This window comes from Meles meles, chromosome Y (assembly GCF_922984935.1).
Source record: "Meles meles chromosome Y, mMelMel3.1 paternal haplotype, whole genome shotgun sequence".
Classification (NCBI taxonomy): domain Eukaryota; kingdom Metazoa; phylum Chordata; class Mammalia; order Carnivora; family Mustelidae; genus Meles; species Meles meles.
The window spans coordinates 27,744,325-27,759,363 of record NC_060088.1 but is presented as its reverse complement, the minus strand read 5'-3'; positions in this window follow the sequence as shown (position 1 = coordinate 27,759,363).

Genomic DNA, 15,039 nt, shown 5'->3' with positions numbered 1-15,039 from the left:
TTGAACCTGGATTTCTGGGTGGTGGGAGATGTTTGAAGATGGCTTCAAAAGCTTTCATCATAACCTGAGACGTCAGATATATATGAATCATGATCTTATCATGGAAGTGCATATGTGTCTTGGTATTTTTTCTTTTCTCTCCAGTGTTGGATTTGATGCATGTATTTGATGTATCAAATACATTCACACCCTTATGTGTGTAAGGGTCTTTTAGTTAAGTTTTTTAATTAATTAATTTATTATATAATTAATTCTTGATAGGTCAGGAGTTAACGTATCCAGTTTGGACGCTTTGTTACTTTGATTCTCTAAGCTTTGTTTTTTTATGGTATTTTCTCTGAATTTTGCTTCCATGAGTGCTATTCCTCACTTGCTCCCTAAATTCTGTGGGACTCTTTTAAGTGTGTGTGTGTGTGTGTGTGTGTGTGTGTGTGTGTGTGTGTCTGTGTGTTTCACAAAACGCTAAAAATGACATTTTAAGAGATATGAAGCTGCTCTATTTCAGATCAGAATTCACCTTCAAACACATTCGGAACTCACGTTCCATCCCGTTTGGCCACATTTCCTGCATTAAATGTCCCATTCAATCCAATTTTGGAAAAGCAGATTCTGACTCGCCTGCCTGGAACAAACACCGAATTTTGTGTGCCTGGTTGGAGTCTAATTGCATGTCCTTTTTTTCTTGTTTTTTTTTTTTTTTTCCCACATGGTACTTTACTTCCAAGAATGAATGAAATCATATGGGAGTTGTCTTTCTGTGATTGACAGATATGATACAGCCCAATGCTCTCTCCCTTTCTGCCACATATCACAAGGAGCAAGAATGCCTTCTTGCTTATGGCTCCATAGGAGTCCGCAGTACATTTGGAGGACAGGGTTATGGTAGAAGTGTCTGGGAGCTCCAGACTTGTCTTCAGCCGTCAGCACAACCATTGATGACGACATCAATGGAAACATGACATAAATGGCCCGGAAGCCTAGAAATCACACTCCACAGCAAAAGAGAGAAGGGTGTAGACAGGACTTATGGGAGCATTGGACGGTTGGTGCTTTAGAAGACAGGGAGCCATGGATAAATCCAAAGGCCCATTGGAGAGGAGAACACTTAGAACCCACAGTTGGAATGTTGACACATAGCTGTTGGTGGAAATAGAGAGTGTCTGAATGACATGAGTTCTTGCAACCCAAGGGACTTGAGGCCCGGGGATTCCAGATCAGCATGCTTTGCAGACATAGACTCCAGAGAACACTGTGCATCTCCTGGAGAGGACACCAGCAAGCAACCAGGAGCTGACAGCGTGGAAAATTTGATCAGAGACAATACCTGTTGACACAGCGGTAAGATTATATTTCTTTGGGTGCATTCGTGATGGGCAGTGTTGGTGGAGATGCCTCGATGGGCGCCAAAGATACTTGGGCTCTACGAATGCCAGCATTAAGACTGAGAAGTGGTCACACTCAGGACGGTGAGGACATTAGCTCCTCAACCTGCAATCACGGATTCCCAAACCTGGAACACTGTTGGGACTGCCTTCTTTAGGCCACGTTGCTTAGTCCCAGGAGAAGAGAAAATCCTGCAAGGGACCAAAAGAAAGCCCTGCCCACATCCTCTCCCCTATCCACAGAATTCAGCAGACCTTACGTTTTGTGGAGTGGGTTGAAAGTCACGTTTCACAGGCACACCACACCCACGAAGCTTAACCTCACCATATTTACCAAGACACGACACACTCTGAATGGCAGGCAAGGAGAGCCTCTGCAGAGCACGAGCCACAGGAGAGTGGACAGCCACAACACAAACTCAGAGGGCATGTCACACACACCTGAGACTCTCAAGTGCCAGCCGTTGGGCACTCCATGAGCTCTTCTTCCTAAAGTTATTATCTTCAGGGTAGATATCAGAATACGCTTTTTGAATACAGAGAAGACAGAGACCTTTGTAGATTCACGTTGTATTCCTGAAACTGGCCTGAAAGCCTTTTACGATGGTTTCATGTGGGGATTGGTTTTCTTCCAACATGCTCTGTGCTTGCTCCTCTGAGCTCCAAACAGGTGAGTCCGTCCTGGGCCTAAGCTTTTTGGGTGTAGGGTCTGTCTTTAATGTTTCAACAGCTGGGAAAATTGGGAGGCATTTATGGCACGATTTCTGGAGCTGCAAGAAGAACGCTTGTCCTCACAGTTGAAGACTACAGACATGTCTTTGGTATGGTTGTGGGTGTTAAATCTGAGCTTTCCTCCTAGGTTTGGGGCGCTATTCCTGGACAGAAGCAGTTAACTTATCCAGATTTGATGGTTTGTTACTTTAATTCTCTAAACTTTTTTTTTATGGTATTTTCTCTGAATTTTGCTTCCATGAGTGCTATCCCTCACTTACTCCCTAACTTCTTGGGACTTTTTCAGTGTTTGTGTGTGTGCATGTGCGAGTGTCAGTGCGTGTGTGTGGTTCACATAATGCGAAAAGTGATCTTTTAAGAGATATGAAGCTGCTCTTTGCCAGATCACAATTCACGTTCAAACACAGTGGAAACCCACGTAACATCCCCTTCGGCAATATTTCCTTCATTGAATATCCCCTTTTTATCCATATTAAGAAACGCAGATTCTGACTAGCCTGCCTGGAATAAACACCAAATTTTGTGTGCCTGGTTAGAACTTAATTGCCTGTCCCTTATTCTTGCTTTTTCACATGTTTCTTTACTTCCATGAGTGAGTGAAATCTTATGGTAATTGTCTTTCTGTGACTGACAGATATGACACAGTGCAATGCTCCCTCCTTTTCCGCCAAATGTCACAAGGAGCAAGAATGCCTTTTGCATATGGCTCCATAAGAGTCCGCAGTGTATTTGGAGGACAGGGAGATGGTGGAAGTGTCTGGTAGCTCCAGTCTTGTCTTCAGTCATCTGCACAAACCGAAGATGACTATATCAATGTAAACATGGCATAAATTGACCTGAAGTCTGGAATCACACTCCACAGTGAAAGAGAGAAGAAGTCACAGAGACCATGGGAGAATTGTGTAGAGGGCTTAAGTGAGAATTGTACGGTTGGTGCTTCAGAAGGCAGGGAGCCATGGCCAAAGACAAAGGCCCAGTAGAGAGGAGCACACTTAGAACCCACAATTTGAATGTTGAACCATAGCAATTGGCGGCGAAAAGGAGAGTATCTGAATGACATGAGTTCTTGCAACTCAAGGGGCTTGAGGCCAGAGAATTCCAGATCAGCATGCTTCATAGACAGAGAGTCCAGAGTACACTGTTTATCTCCTGGAGAGGACAGCAGCAAGCAACCAGGTGCAGACAACCTGTAAACTGTGATGAGAGAAATACCTGTGAACACCGTAGTAACATTATAATTTCTTTGTGTGCATTCATGATGGGCACTGTTAGTGGAGATGCCTCGATGGGCACGAAAGATACTTGGGTTCTACGAACGTGAGCATCAAGACTGAGAATTGGCCACAGGCAGGACAGTGAGGACATTAGCTGCCCAAACTCCAATCACGGATTCCCAAGCCTGGAACACTGTTGGGAATGCATTCTTCAGGCACGTTGCTTAGTCCCAGGAAAACAGAAAATCCTGCAGGGGACCAGAAGAAAGCCCTTCCCACATCCTCTCACCTGACCACAGAATTCAGGAGGCCTTATGTTTTTGGAGTGGGTTGAAAGTCACGTTTCACAGGCACATCGGACCCACGAAGCTTAACCTCACCATATTTGGCCCAGACACCAAACACTCTGAATGGAAGGCAAGGAGAGCCTCTGCAGAGGACGAACCCACAGGAGACTGGACAGCCACAACACAACCCCAGAGGGCATGTCACACACACCTGAGACTCTCTCAAGTGCCAGAACTTGCGCACTCCATGATCTCTTTTCCTAAAGAAATTAGCTTCAGGGTAGATACGAAAATGAGCGTTTCAAATACAGAGAAGATAGAGACCTTTTGTAGATTCACGCTGTATTCCTGGAACTGGCCCAAAAGTCTTTTCCAATGGCTTCACATGGGAATGGTTCTCTTCCAACATGCTCCGTGCTTGCTCCTGTGAGCTCCAAACAGTTGAGTCCATCCTGGGACTAAGCTTCCAGGGTGTAGGTTCTGCTTTAATGTTTGGTCAGCTGGGAAAATGGGGAGGCATGTATGGCACGATTCTGGAGATGCAAGAAGGTCTCGTGTTCTCACTGTGAAGACTCCAGACATGTCTTTGATATGATTTTGCGTGTTAACTCTGAGCTTTCCTTAGAAGCAGGGTGTGCTTTCCTCGTCAGAAGCATCCTCATAGGGTCTGAGGACCATGAACCTGTGTATGGCGTGGAGTTCCCAGTGTGAGGCTGTTTTACTCCTGACATTTCCTTGACCTTACGTGGGTAAGATGGAATTGTGGATTCTTGCCCTTCTCAGGAGTCTAGAGTGGTGGTGGTGACAGTCATGGTCAAGGACTACAAATTTGGCCATGGACAAGGTGACCCCAAATCGCTTCACAAACTGTCTTGGGAAATACCCAAGTGGTCCAGCGGTTTGGAGTGATATTGGAGCTCCTGGGTGACCCAGAACTACTCGACCCTGGTGAAGTGATGAGGCGTGGTTTGGTGAGGACTGGTTGCTAGGACCTCAGAGCTTTGTGACGTCACAGAAGCTGACTTCACTGAAGCAGCAACATCATTCTCATGACATATGAGTCCTATGGCTTTAAGTAGTAAGATTTTAGAAGGAACAAGGAAGATTGCTGTTAGACTGATCATGAACTCAGGTGGTCTTTTCTGTTTCTTTCCAACTTCCACTTTCTATACAAAGAGAAAAGAAAACGATGTTCTGTATACCATTCTTTAGACCAACATTTCTCCAGAGAGAGCAAGGTGTTCTATTTCCATTGCCATTTCTAGAGATCTCAATCAACAGCGATGCCTCTTGTCTCCCATTAGGTCTCTGGGAGGTTGGAAATCCTTGGGTGAGAGGGTCCATTCTTAGCTTCTGTTCCCTATGGTTTCTCGGGTGTAAGGTAGGCATTTGGTGCTTGGTCAGCTTGGAAGCTGAAGGAAGGAAGAAGGGAAGGAAAGTCACAATTCCAGGTAATTTGCCAAGGCAGGGATGTGTTTTGCTTTCATGTCCTTATACTAGTGTCCTGAAACACCAGTCCTAAGGAATGAATGCTCTGACTACCTGACATTACCTTATAAACTTTTTCAATGGCTTCATGGAGAGTGACGATGCATGATCGCTACCCCTAAAGAAAGATCCTTGGTCAGCACTCCTTGTTATCATTAGTCAATGCTACATGCCATAGACATGGGGAGAGTCATGTTGAGTAATGCTCTTTATTCAGATGAAAATGAACAGCCAACTTCGATAGCATGCCATGCCCACTCTAGCAGCAATGTGGAAGGAGCTGAGATACCCTTTTAAGGGCTAGTGGATAAAGATGATTATGAAGATGATGATAAAGAAGTTGATTTCCAAATGAAAATGCAAGCAGACCAAGGGACATATGTGATATCTTCACTCTTATGTGTCCCATGAGGAATACCATGGACATGAGTAGTAGTAAGGGAAAACGGAGGAGAAGAACTCAGACAGGGAGATGCACCAGGAGTGACTCAGGACTTTGGGGACCAAGCTAAGGGTTACAGGAGGATAAGACCTGCCATAAAGAGGGAACTGGTTATTGGGTAGGGAGGTGGTGTGGCACTATATGAGGATGAGCTCTTGGTGGTATATGCAATTAAAGAATCAGGACACACTATGTCAAAAAACGTAGCATGGATGAAAGGCTGGCTTGTGGAATATAAGAAAAAATAGTCAATAGAAAGCAAAAGAGGTCATTTTACATGGAGATGAAGAAAGAAAGAGAAGAGAAATGAATTCTAGTTTTATTATTTACTGATTAAAATTGTATGCAATTGGTTTCCTATAATGTCCTTTTCTGAATTGGGTCTTTGGACATTGTAAATTAGAGTCTTCCCTCTTCCAACATTTCTGGAATTGATGAGAAAATCAGACTTACCATTAAATGTCTCAAATTGTGGACCAGGGAATTAATTTGAACGTGGATCTGTGTGTGTTGGGAGATGTTTGAGAACTGCTTCAAAAGCCTCAAAAGCTGCTTCAAAACTCATTACCCGAGACTTCAGATATTTATGACTCACGATCTTGTCATGGTAGTGCGTATATGTCTTGGAATTTATCCTTTTCTCTCCGGTATTGGATATGTTGGCATACTTTTGTGTAGGTGTCTTTTAGGTAAGGTTGTTTAATTAAGTAATTAATTCAAAAATTAATTAATTAATTCTTGATAGGTAAGGAGTTAACTTATCCGGTTTGGACGGTTTGTTACTTTGATTCTCTAAGCTTTTCTTTTTTATGGTATTTTCTCTGAATTTTTCTTTCATTAGTGCTATCCCTCACTTGCTCCCTAAGTTCTGTGGGACTCTTTAAGTGTTTGTGTGTGTGCGTGTGCGTGTGTCAGTGTGTGTGTGTGTTTCACAAAATGCAAAAAGTGAACACTTAAGAGATATGAAGCTGCTTTATTCCACATCACAATTCATCTTCAAACACAGTGGAAACTCACTTTTCCTTCCAGAGACCTACTGGTAGCCAAGAAGCCTAGCTGTTGATTGAGATCTCTTGAAATTGCAGTGGAAATAGGAACACCTTGCTCTCTCTGGAGAAATGTTGGTCTAAAGAATGGTATACAGAACATCGTTTTCTTTTCTCTTTGTATAGAATGTTGAAGTGGGAAAGAAACAGAAAAGACCACCTGAGTTCATGATGAGGCTAACATGGGTCTTCCTTGTTCTTTCCCAGGTCTTTCTACTTAAAGCCATAGGACTCCTATGTCATGAGAATGGGATTGCTGCTTCAGTGAAGTCAGCTTCCGTGACGTCACAAAGCTCTGAGGTCCTAGCAACCATCCTCACCACTTTACCAGCTGGAGTCGTTTTGGGTCATCCAAGAGTATGAAAATTACTCCAAACCGCTGGAGCCATCTGGGAATTTCCCCAAGAGAGTTTGTGAAGCGATTTGGGGTCACCTTCCCCATGGCTGAATTTGGAGTCTTTGGACGTGACTGCTACCACCACCCCTCTGGACTTCAGAGAAGGGCAAGAATCCACAATTTCATCTTACCCACGTAAGGTCAAGAAAGAGTCAGGAGTACAAGCAGCCTCACACGGGGAACTCCACACCATACACATATTCATTGTCCTACACCCTATCAGGATGCTTCTGACCAGGAAAAGTGCCCCCAGCCCTCTGAGGAAAGCTCAGAGTTAACTCACGCAACCATATCAAAGACATGTCTGGAGTCTTCAACAGTGAGGACACGAGTTCTTCTTGCATCTCCAGAAATCGTGCCATTAATGCCTCCCATTATTCCCACCTGACCAAACATTAAAGGCAGGCGCTACACCCTAGAAGCTTAGGCCCAGGAAGGACTCATCTGTTTGGAGCTCACAGGAGCAAGCACGGAGAATGTTGGAAGAGAACCAATCCCCATTTAAAGCCCTCTGAAAAGGCTTTCGGGCCAGTTTCAGGAACACAACGTGAATCTACAAAAGGTCTTTGTCTTCTCTGTATTCAAAACGCACATTCTGTTATCTTCACTGAAGATAATTTCTTTAGAAAGAAGAGCTCATGGAGTGACCAAGGGCTGGCACTTGAGAGAGTATCAGATGTATGTGACATCTTTTGGACCCATCGAGCCATCTCCACCAACACTGTCTATCATGAATGCACACAAAGAAATAATAATCTTTCCAAGGTGTCAACAGGTATTGTCTCTGATCATGGTTTCCAGGCTGTCTGCACGTGGTTGCTTGCTGGTGTCTTCTCCAGGAGATACACAGTGTTCTCTGGGTCTATGTCTGCAATGCTGATCTGTAATCCACGGGCCTCACGATCCTTGGGTTGCAAGAACTCATGTCATTCGACACTATCCTTTTCTCCGCCAACAGCTATGTGTCAAAATTCAAATTGTGTGTTCTAAGTGTGCTCCTCTCCCCTGGGCCTTTGTCTTTGGCCATGGTTCCCTGGCCTCTGAAGCACCAACCGTCCAATTCTCCCATAAGCCCTGTATACACCCTTCTCCCATTGTCTCTGAGACTTCTTCTCTCTTTCTCCGTGGAGTGTGATTTCTAGGCTTCAGGACCATTTATGCCATGTTTACATTGATGGGGTCATCGTCTGGTTGTGCTGAAGGCTGAAGACAAGCATGGAGCTCCCAGACACTTCTACCATCTCCCTGTCCTCCAAATGGAGCCATAAGCAAGAAGGCATTCTTTTTTTTAAGATTTTATTTATTTATTTGACAGAGAGAGAGATCACAAGTAGGCAGAGAGGCAGACAGAGAGAGAGGAGGAAGCAGGCTCCCCGTGGAGCAGAGAGCCCGATGCGGGCCCTAACCCAGGACCCTGAGATCAAGACCTGAGCCGAAGGCAGCGGCTTAATCCACTGAGCCACCCAGGTGCCCCGCAAGAAGGCATTCTTGCTCCTTTTTACATCTGGCAGAAAGGGAGAGAGCATTGTGCTGTGTCATATCTGTCACAGAAAGACAACTACCATACTATCTCACTCATTCATGGAAGTAAGGAAAATGTGAAAAATCAAGAAAAAGGACAGGCAATTAGACTCTAACCAGGCACACAAAATTTGGTGGTTGTTCCAGGCAGGCTAGTCAGAATATGCGTTTCTAAAAGTGGATCAAATGGGACATTCAATGCAAGAAATGTGGCTGAACAGGATGGAACGTGAGTTTCCACTGTGTTTGAAGGTGAATTTTGATCTGTCATAGAGTAGCTTCATATCTCTTAAAATATCATTTTTAGAATTTTGTAAAACACACACACACACACACACACACACACACACACACATACTTAAAGGATTCCCACAGAATTTAGGGAGCAACTGAGGAATAGCTCTCATGGAAGCAAAATTCAGAGAAAATACCATAAAAAAGAAAAGCTTAGAAAATCAAAGTAAACACCATCCAAACTGGATAATTTAACTCTTACCTTACAAGAATTATTAATTAGGGGGAGGAGTCAAGATGGCGGAGAAGTAGCAGGCTGAGACTACATCAGGTAGTAGGAGTTCAGCTCGATAGCTTATCTAAACATTGCAAACACCTACAATGTGTAGGGAGATCGAAGAGAAGAAGAATAGCCACTCTAGAAACAAAAAATCAACCACTTTCTGAAAGGTAGGACTGGGGGAGAAGTGAATCTAAAACGACAGGAAGATAGACCACGAGGGCACGGGCCAGCTCCCAGCAAGCGGCGGAGGAATGGAGCACAAAATCAGGACTTTTAAAAGTCTGTTCCACTGAGGGACATTGCTCCAGATGCTAAACCAGGTTGAAGCCCACGCAGGGTCAGCGTGGCCCCAGGTCCCGCAGGGTCACAGAAGAATCGGGGTGTTGGAGTGTCGCAGAGCTCGCAGGTATTAGAACCGAGAAGCCGGCTACAGAGACAGAGCTGAGGACTGAACTCTTAGCTCGGGGTTACCTTGAACTGGTCGCCAGCTGGGTGAGCTCGCAGAGTGGCTAGAGGCTGGGGATAAGGGAGTGATTGGGTGCTGTCCTCTGGGGGCGCATGAGGAGTGGGGCCCAGGCTCTCGACTCCTCCAGGCCGGAGACTAGGAGGCCGCCATTTTCATTCCTGTACTCTGGAACTCTACGGAAAGCGTTCAGGGAACAGAAGCTCCCAAAAGCGAACCTGAGCTGATTAATTAGTCCGGCCACCGGTAAGGATGGTGCAATCCCGCCTCGGGCAAAGACACTTGAGAGTCACTACAACAGGCCCCTCCACCAAAAGATCAACAAAATATCCAGCCAGGACGAAGTTCATCTATCAAGGAAACCAGGTTCACTTCCAAAGACAGCAGCGCAATTTCAGAGGAGGAGAAAGCTAAGCACGGAACTCATGGCTTTCTCCCATGATTCTTTAGTCTTGCAGCTAAATCAATTTTTTTTTCTTTTTTCAATTTTTTTTCTTCTGCTGCTAAATTTTTTAAAACTTTTACCCTTTTCTTTTTTAACGTTTTTTGACTAGTTTATCTAAATATATATATATATATATATATATATATATATATATATATATATATAAAACAATTTTTCTTTATTTGTTTTATTTTTTAAAATTTTTTCTTTTTTTTCTGAACCTCTTTTTATCACCTTTCTCCCCCCCACAATTTGGGGTCTCTTTTGATTTGGTTACAGTGCATTTTTCTGGGGTCTTTTCTGGACAAAATGACAAGGTGGAAGAAATCACCACAAACAAAAGAACAAGAGACAATACTGAAGGCTAGGTACCTAATCAACAAAGACATTAGTATTATGTCATATCAAGTGTTCAGAATGACGAACCTGAACGTTCTAGCTGGACTCGAAAAAGGCATGGAAGATATTAGAGAAACCCTCTCTGGAGATATTAAAGCCCTTTCTGGAGAAATTAAAGAACTAAAATATAACCAAGTAGAAATCAAAAAAGCTATTAATGAAGTGTAATCAAAAATGGAGGCTCTCACTGCTAGGATAAATGAGGCAGAAGAAAGAATTAGTGATATAGAAGAACAAATGGCAGAGAATAAAGAAGCCGTACAAAAGAGGGACAAACAGCTACTGGACCACAAGGGGAGAATTCGAGAGATAAGTGACACCATAAGACGAAACAACATTAGAATACTTGGGATTCCAGAAGAAGAAGAAACAGACAGGGAAACAGAAGGTCTATTGGAGAGAATCACTGGAGAGAATTCCCCTAATATGGCAAAGGGAACTAGCATCAAAATCCAGGAGATGTAGAGAACGCCCCTCAAAGTTAACAAGAATAGGTCCACACCCCGTCACCTAATAGTAAAATTTACAAGTCTTAGTGACAAAGAGAAAATCCTGAAAACAGCCCGAGAAAAGAAGTCTGTAACATACAATGGTAAAAATATTAGATTGGCAGCAGACTTACCCACAGAGACCTGGCAGGCCAGGAAGAGATGGCATGATATATTCAGAGCGCTAAATGAGAAAAACATGCAGCCAAGAATACTCTATCCAGCTAGGCTATCACTGAAAATAGAAGGAGAGATCGAAAGCTTCCAGGACAAACAAAAACTGAAAGAATTTGCAAACACCAAACCAGCTCTACAGGAAATATTGAAAGGGGTCCTCTAAGCAAAGAGAGAGCCTAAAAGTAGTAGATCAGAAAGGTACAGAGACAATATACAGTAACAGTCACCTTACAGGCTAATAATGGCACTAAATTCATATCTCTCAATAGTTACCCTGAATGTTAATGGGCTAAATGCCCCAATCAAAAGACACAGGGTATCAGAATGGATAAAAAAACAAAACCCATCAGCATGTTGCCTATAAGAAACTCATTTTAGACGCGAAGACACCTACAGATTTAAAGTGAGGGGGTGGAAAACAATTTACCATGCTAATGGGCATCAGAAGAAAGCTGGGGTGGCAATCCTTATATCAGATCAATTAGATTTTAAGCCAAAGCCTAAAATAAGAGATGAGGAAGGACACTATCTCCTACTCAAAGGGTCTGTCCAACAAGAAGATCTAACAATTTTAAATATCTATGCCCCTAACGTGGGAGCAGCCAACTATATCAACCAGTTAATAACAAAATCAAAGAAACACATCAATAATAATACAATAAGAGTAGGGAACGTGAGCACTCCCCTCACTGCAATGGACAGATCATCCAAGCAAAAGGTCAAAAAGGAAATAAAGGCCTTAAATGAGACACAGGACCAGATGGACATCACGGATATATTCAGAACATTTCATCCCAAAGCAACAGAATACACATTCTTCTCTAGTGCACATGGAACATTCTCCAGAATAGATCACATCCTGGGTCACAAATCAGGTCTCAACTGGTATCAAAAGACTAGGATCATTCCCTGCATATTTTCAGACCACAATGCTCTGAAGCTAGAACTCAATCGCAGGAGGAAAGCTGGAAAGAAGCCAAATACATGGAGACTAAACAGCATCCTTCTAAAGAATAAATGGGTCAACCAGGAAATTAAAGAAGAACTGAAAAAATTCATGGAAACAAATGATAATGAAAACACAATGGTTCAAAATCTGTGGGACACAGCCAATGCAGTCCTGAGAGGAAAATATATAGCGGTATAAGCCTTTCTCAAGAAACCATAAGGTCTCAAGTACACAACCTAATCCTACACATAAAGGAGCTGGAGAAGGAACAGGAAAGAAACCCTAAACCCAGCAGGAGAAGAGAAATCATAAAGATCAGAGCAGAAATCAATGAAATAGAAACCAAAAAAACAATAGAAAAAATCAATGAAACTAGGAGCTGGTTCCTTGAAAGAATCAATAAGATTGATAAACCCCTGGCCAGCCTCATCAAAAAGAAAAGAGAAAGGACCCAAATCAATAAAATCATGAATGAAAGAGGAGAGATCACAACTAACACCAAAGAAATACAGACAATTATAAGAACATACTATGAGCAGATCTACGCCAACAAATATGACAATCTGGAAGAAATGGATGCATTCCTAGAGACATATAAACTACCACAACTGAACCAGGAAGAAAGAGAAAACCTGAACAGGCCCATAACCAGTAAGGAGATTGAAACAGTCATCAAAAATCTCCAAACAAACAAAAGCCCAGGGCCAGATGGCTTCCCAGGGGAATTCTACCAAACATTTAAAGAAGAACTCATTCCTATTCTCCTGAAACTATTCCACAAAATAGAAATGGAAGGAAAACTTCCAAACTCATTTTATGAGGCCAGGATCACCTTGATCCCAAAACCAGACAAGGATCTCACCAAAAAAGAGAACTACATACCAATATCCTTGATGAACACAGATGCAAAAATTCTCACCAAAATACTAGCCAATAGGATTCAACAGTACATTAAAAGGATTATTCACCACGATCAAGTGGGATTTATTCCAGGGATGCAGGGTTGGTTCAACATCCGCAAATCAATCAATGTGATACAACACATTAATAAAAGAAAGAACAAAAACCATATGATACTCTCAATAGATGCTGAAAAAGCATTTGACAAAGTACAGCATCCCTTCCTAATCAAAACTCTTCAAAGTGTAGGGATAGAGGGCACATACCTCAATATTACCAAGCCATCTATGAAAAACCCACCGCAAATATCATTCTCAATGGAGAAAAACTGAAAGCTTTTCCGCTAAGATCAGGAACACGACAGGGATGTCCATTATCACCACTGCTATTCAACATAGTACTAGAAGTCTTGCCTCAGCAATCAGACAACAAAAAGAAATTAAAAGCATCCAAATTGGTAAAGAAGAAGTCAAACTATCACTCTTCGCAGATGATATGATACTATATGTGGAAAACCCAAAAGACTCCACTCCAAAACTGCTAGAACTTGTACAGGAATTCAGTAAAGTGTCAGGATATAAAATCAATGCACAGAAATCAGTTGCATTTCTGTACACCAACAACAAGACTGAAGAAAGAGAAATTAAGGAGTCAATCCCATTTACAATTGCACCCCAAACTATAAGATACCTAGGAATAAACGTAACCAAAGACGCTAAGAATCTAAACGCAGAAAATTATAAAGTACTCATGAAAGAAAGGAAGGAAGACACAAGGAAGGCACAAAAAAATGGAAAAATGTTCAATGCTCCTGGATTGGAAGAATAAATATTGTGAAAATGTCTATGCTACCTAAAGCAATCTACACATTTAATGCAATCCCTATCAAAATAACTTCCATTTTTTTCAAGGAATGGAACAAATAATCCTAAAATTTATATGGAACCAGAAAAGACCTCAAATAGCCAGAGGAATACTGAAAAAGAAAGCCAAAGTTGGTGGCATCACAATTCCGGACTTCAAGCTCTATTACAAAGCTGTCATCATCAAGACAGCATGGTACTGGCACAAAAACAGACATATAAATCAGTGGAACAGAATAGAGAGCCCAGAAATCGACCCTTAACTCTATGGTCAACTCATCTTCGACAAAGCAGGAAAGAATGTCCAATGGAAAAAAGACAGCCTCTTCAATAAATGGTGCTGGGAAAATTGGACAGCCACATGCAGAAAAATGAAATTGGACCACTTCCTTACACCACACACGAAAATAGACTCCAAATGGATGAAGGACCTCAATGTGAGAAAGGAATCCATCAAAATCCTTGAGGAGAATGCAAGCAGCCACCTCTTTGACCTCAGCCGCAGAAACATCTTTCTAGGAACAACGGCAAAGGCAAGGGAAGCAAGGGCAAAAATAAACTATTGGGATTTCATCAAGATCAAAAGCTTTTGCACAGCAAAAGAAACAGTTAACAAAACCAAAAGACAACTGACAGAATGGGAGAAAATATTTGCAAACGACATATCAGATAAAGGGCTAGTATCCAAAATCTATAAGGAACTTAGCAAACTCAACACCCAAAGAACAAACAATCCAATCAAGAAATGGGCAGAGGACATGAACAGACATTTCTGCAAAGAAGACATCCAGATGGCCAACAGACACATGAAAAAGTGCTCCACATCACTCGGCATCAGGGAAATACAAATCAAAACCACAGTGAGATATCACCTCACACCCGTCAGAATGGCTAAAATTAACAAGTCAGGAAATGACAGATGCTGGCGAGGATGCGGAAAAAGGGGAACCCTCCTACACTCTTGGTGGGAATGCAAGCTGGTGCAACCACTCTGGAAAACAGCATGGAGGTTCCTCAAAATGTTGAAAATAGAACTACCCTATGACCCAGCCATTGCACTACTGGGTATTTACCCTAAGGATACAAACATAGTGATCCGAAGGGGCACGTGTACCTGAATGTTTATAGCAGCAATGTCTACAATAGCCAAACTATGGAAAGAACCTAAATGTCCATCAACAGATGAATGGATAAAGAAGAAATGGTATACATACACAATGGAATACTATGCAGCCATCAAAAGAAATGAAATCTTGCCATTTGCGACGACGTGGATGGAACTAGAGTGTATCATGCTTAGTGAAATAAGTCAATCGGAGAAAGACAACT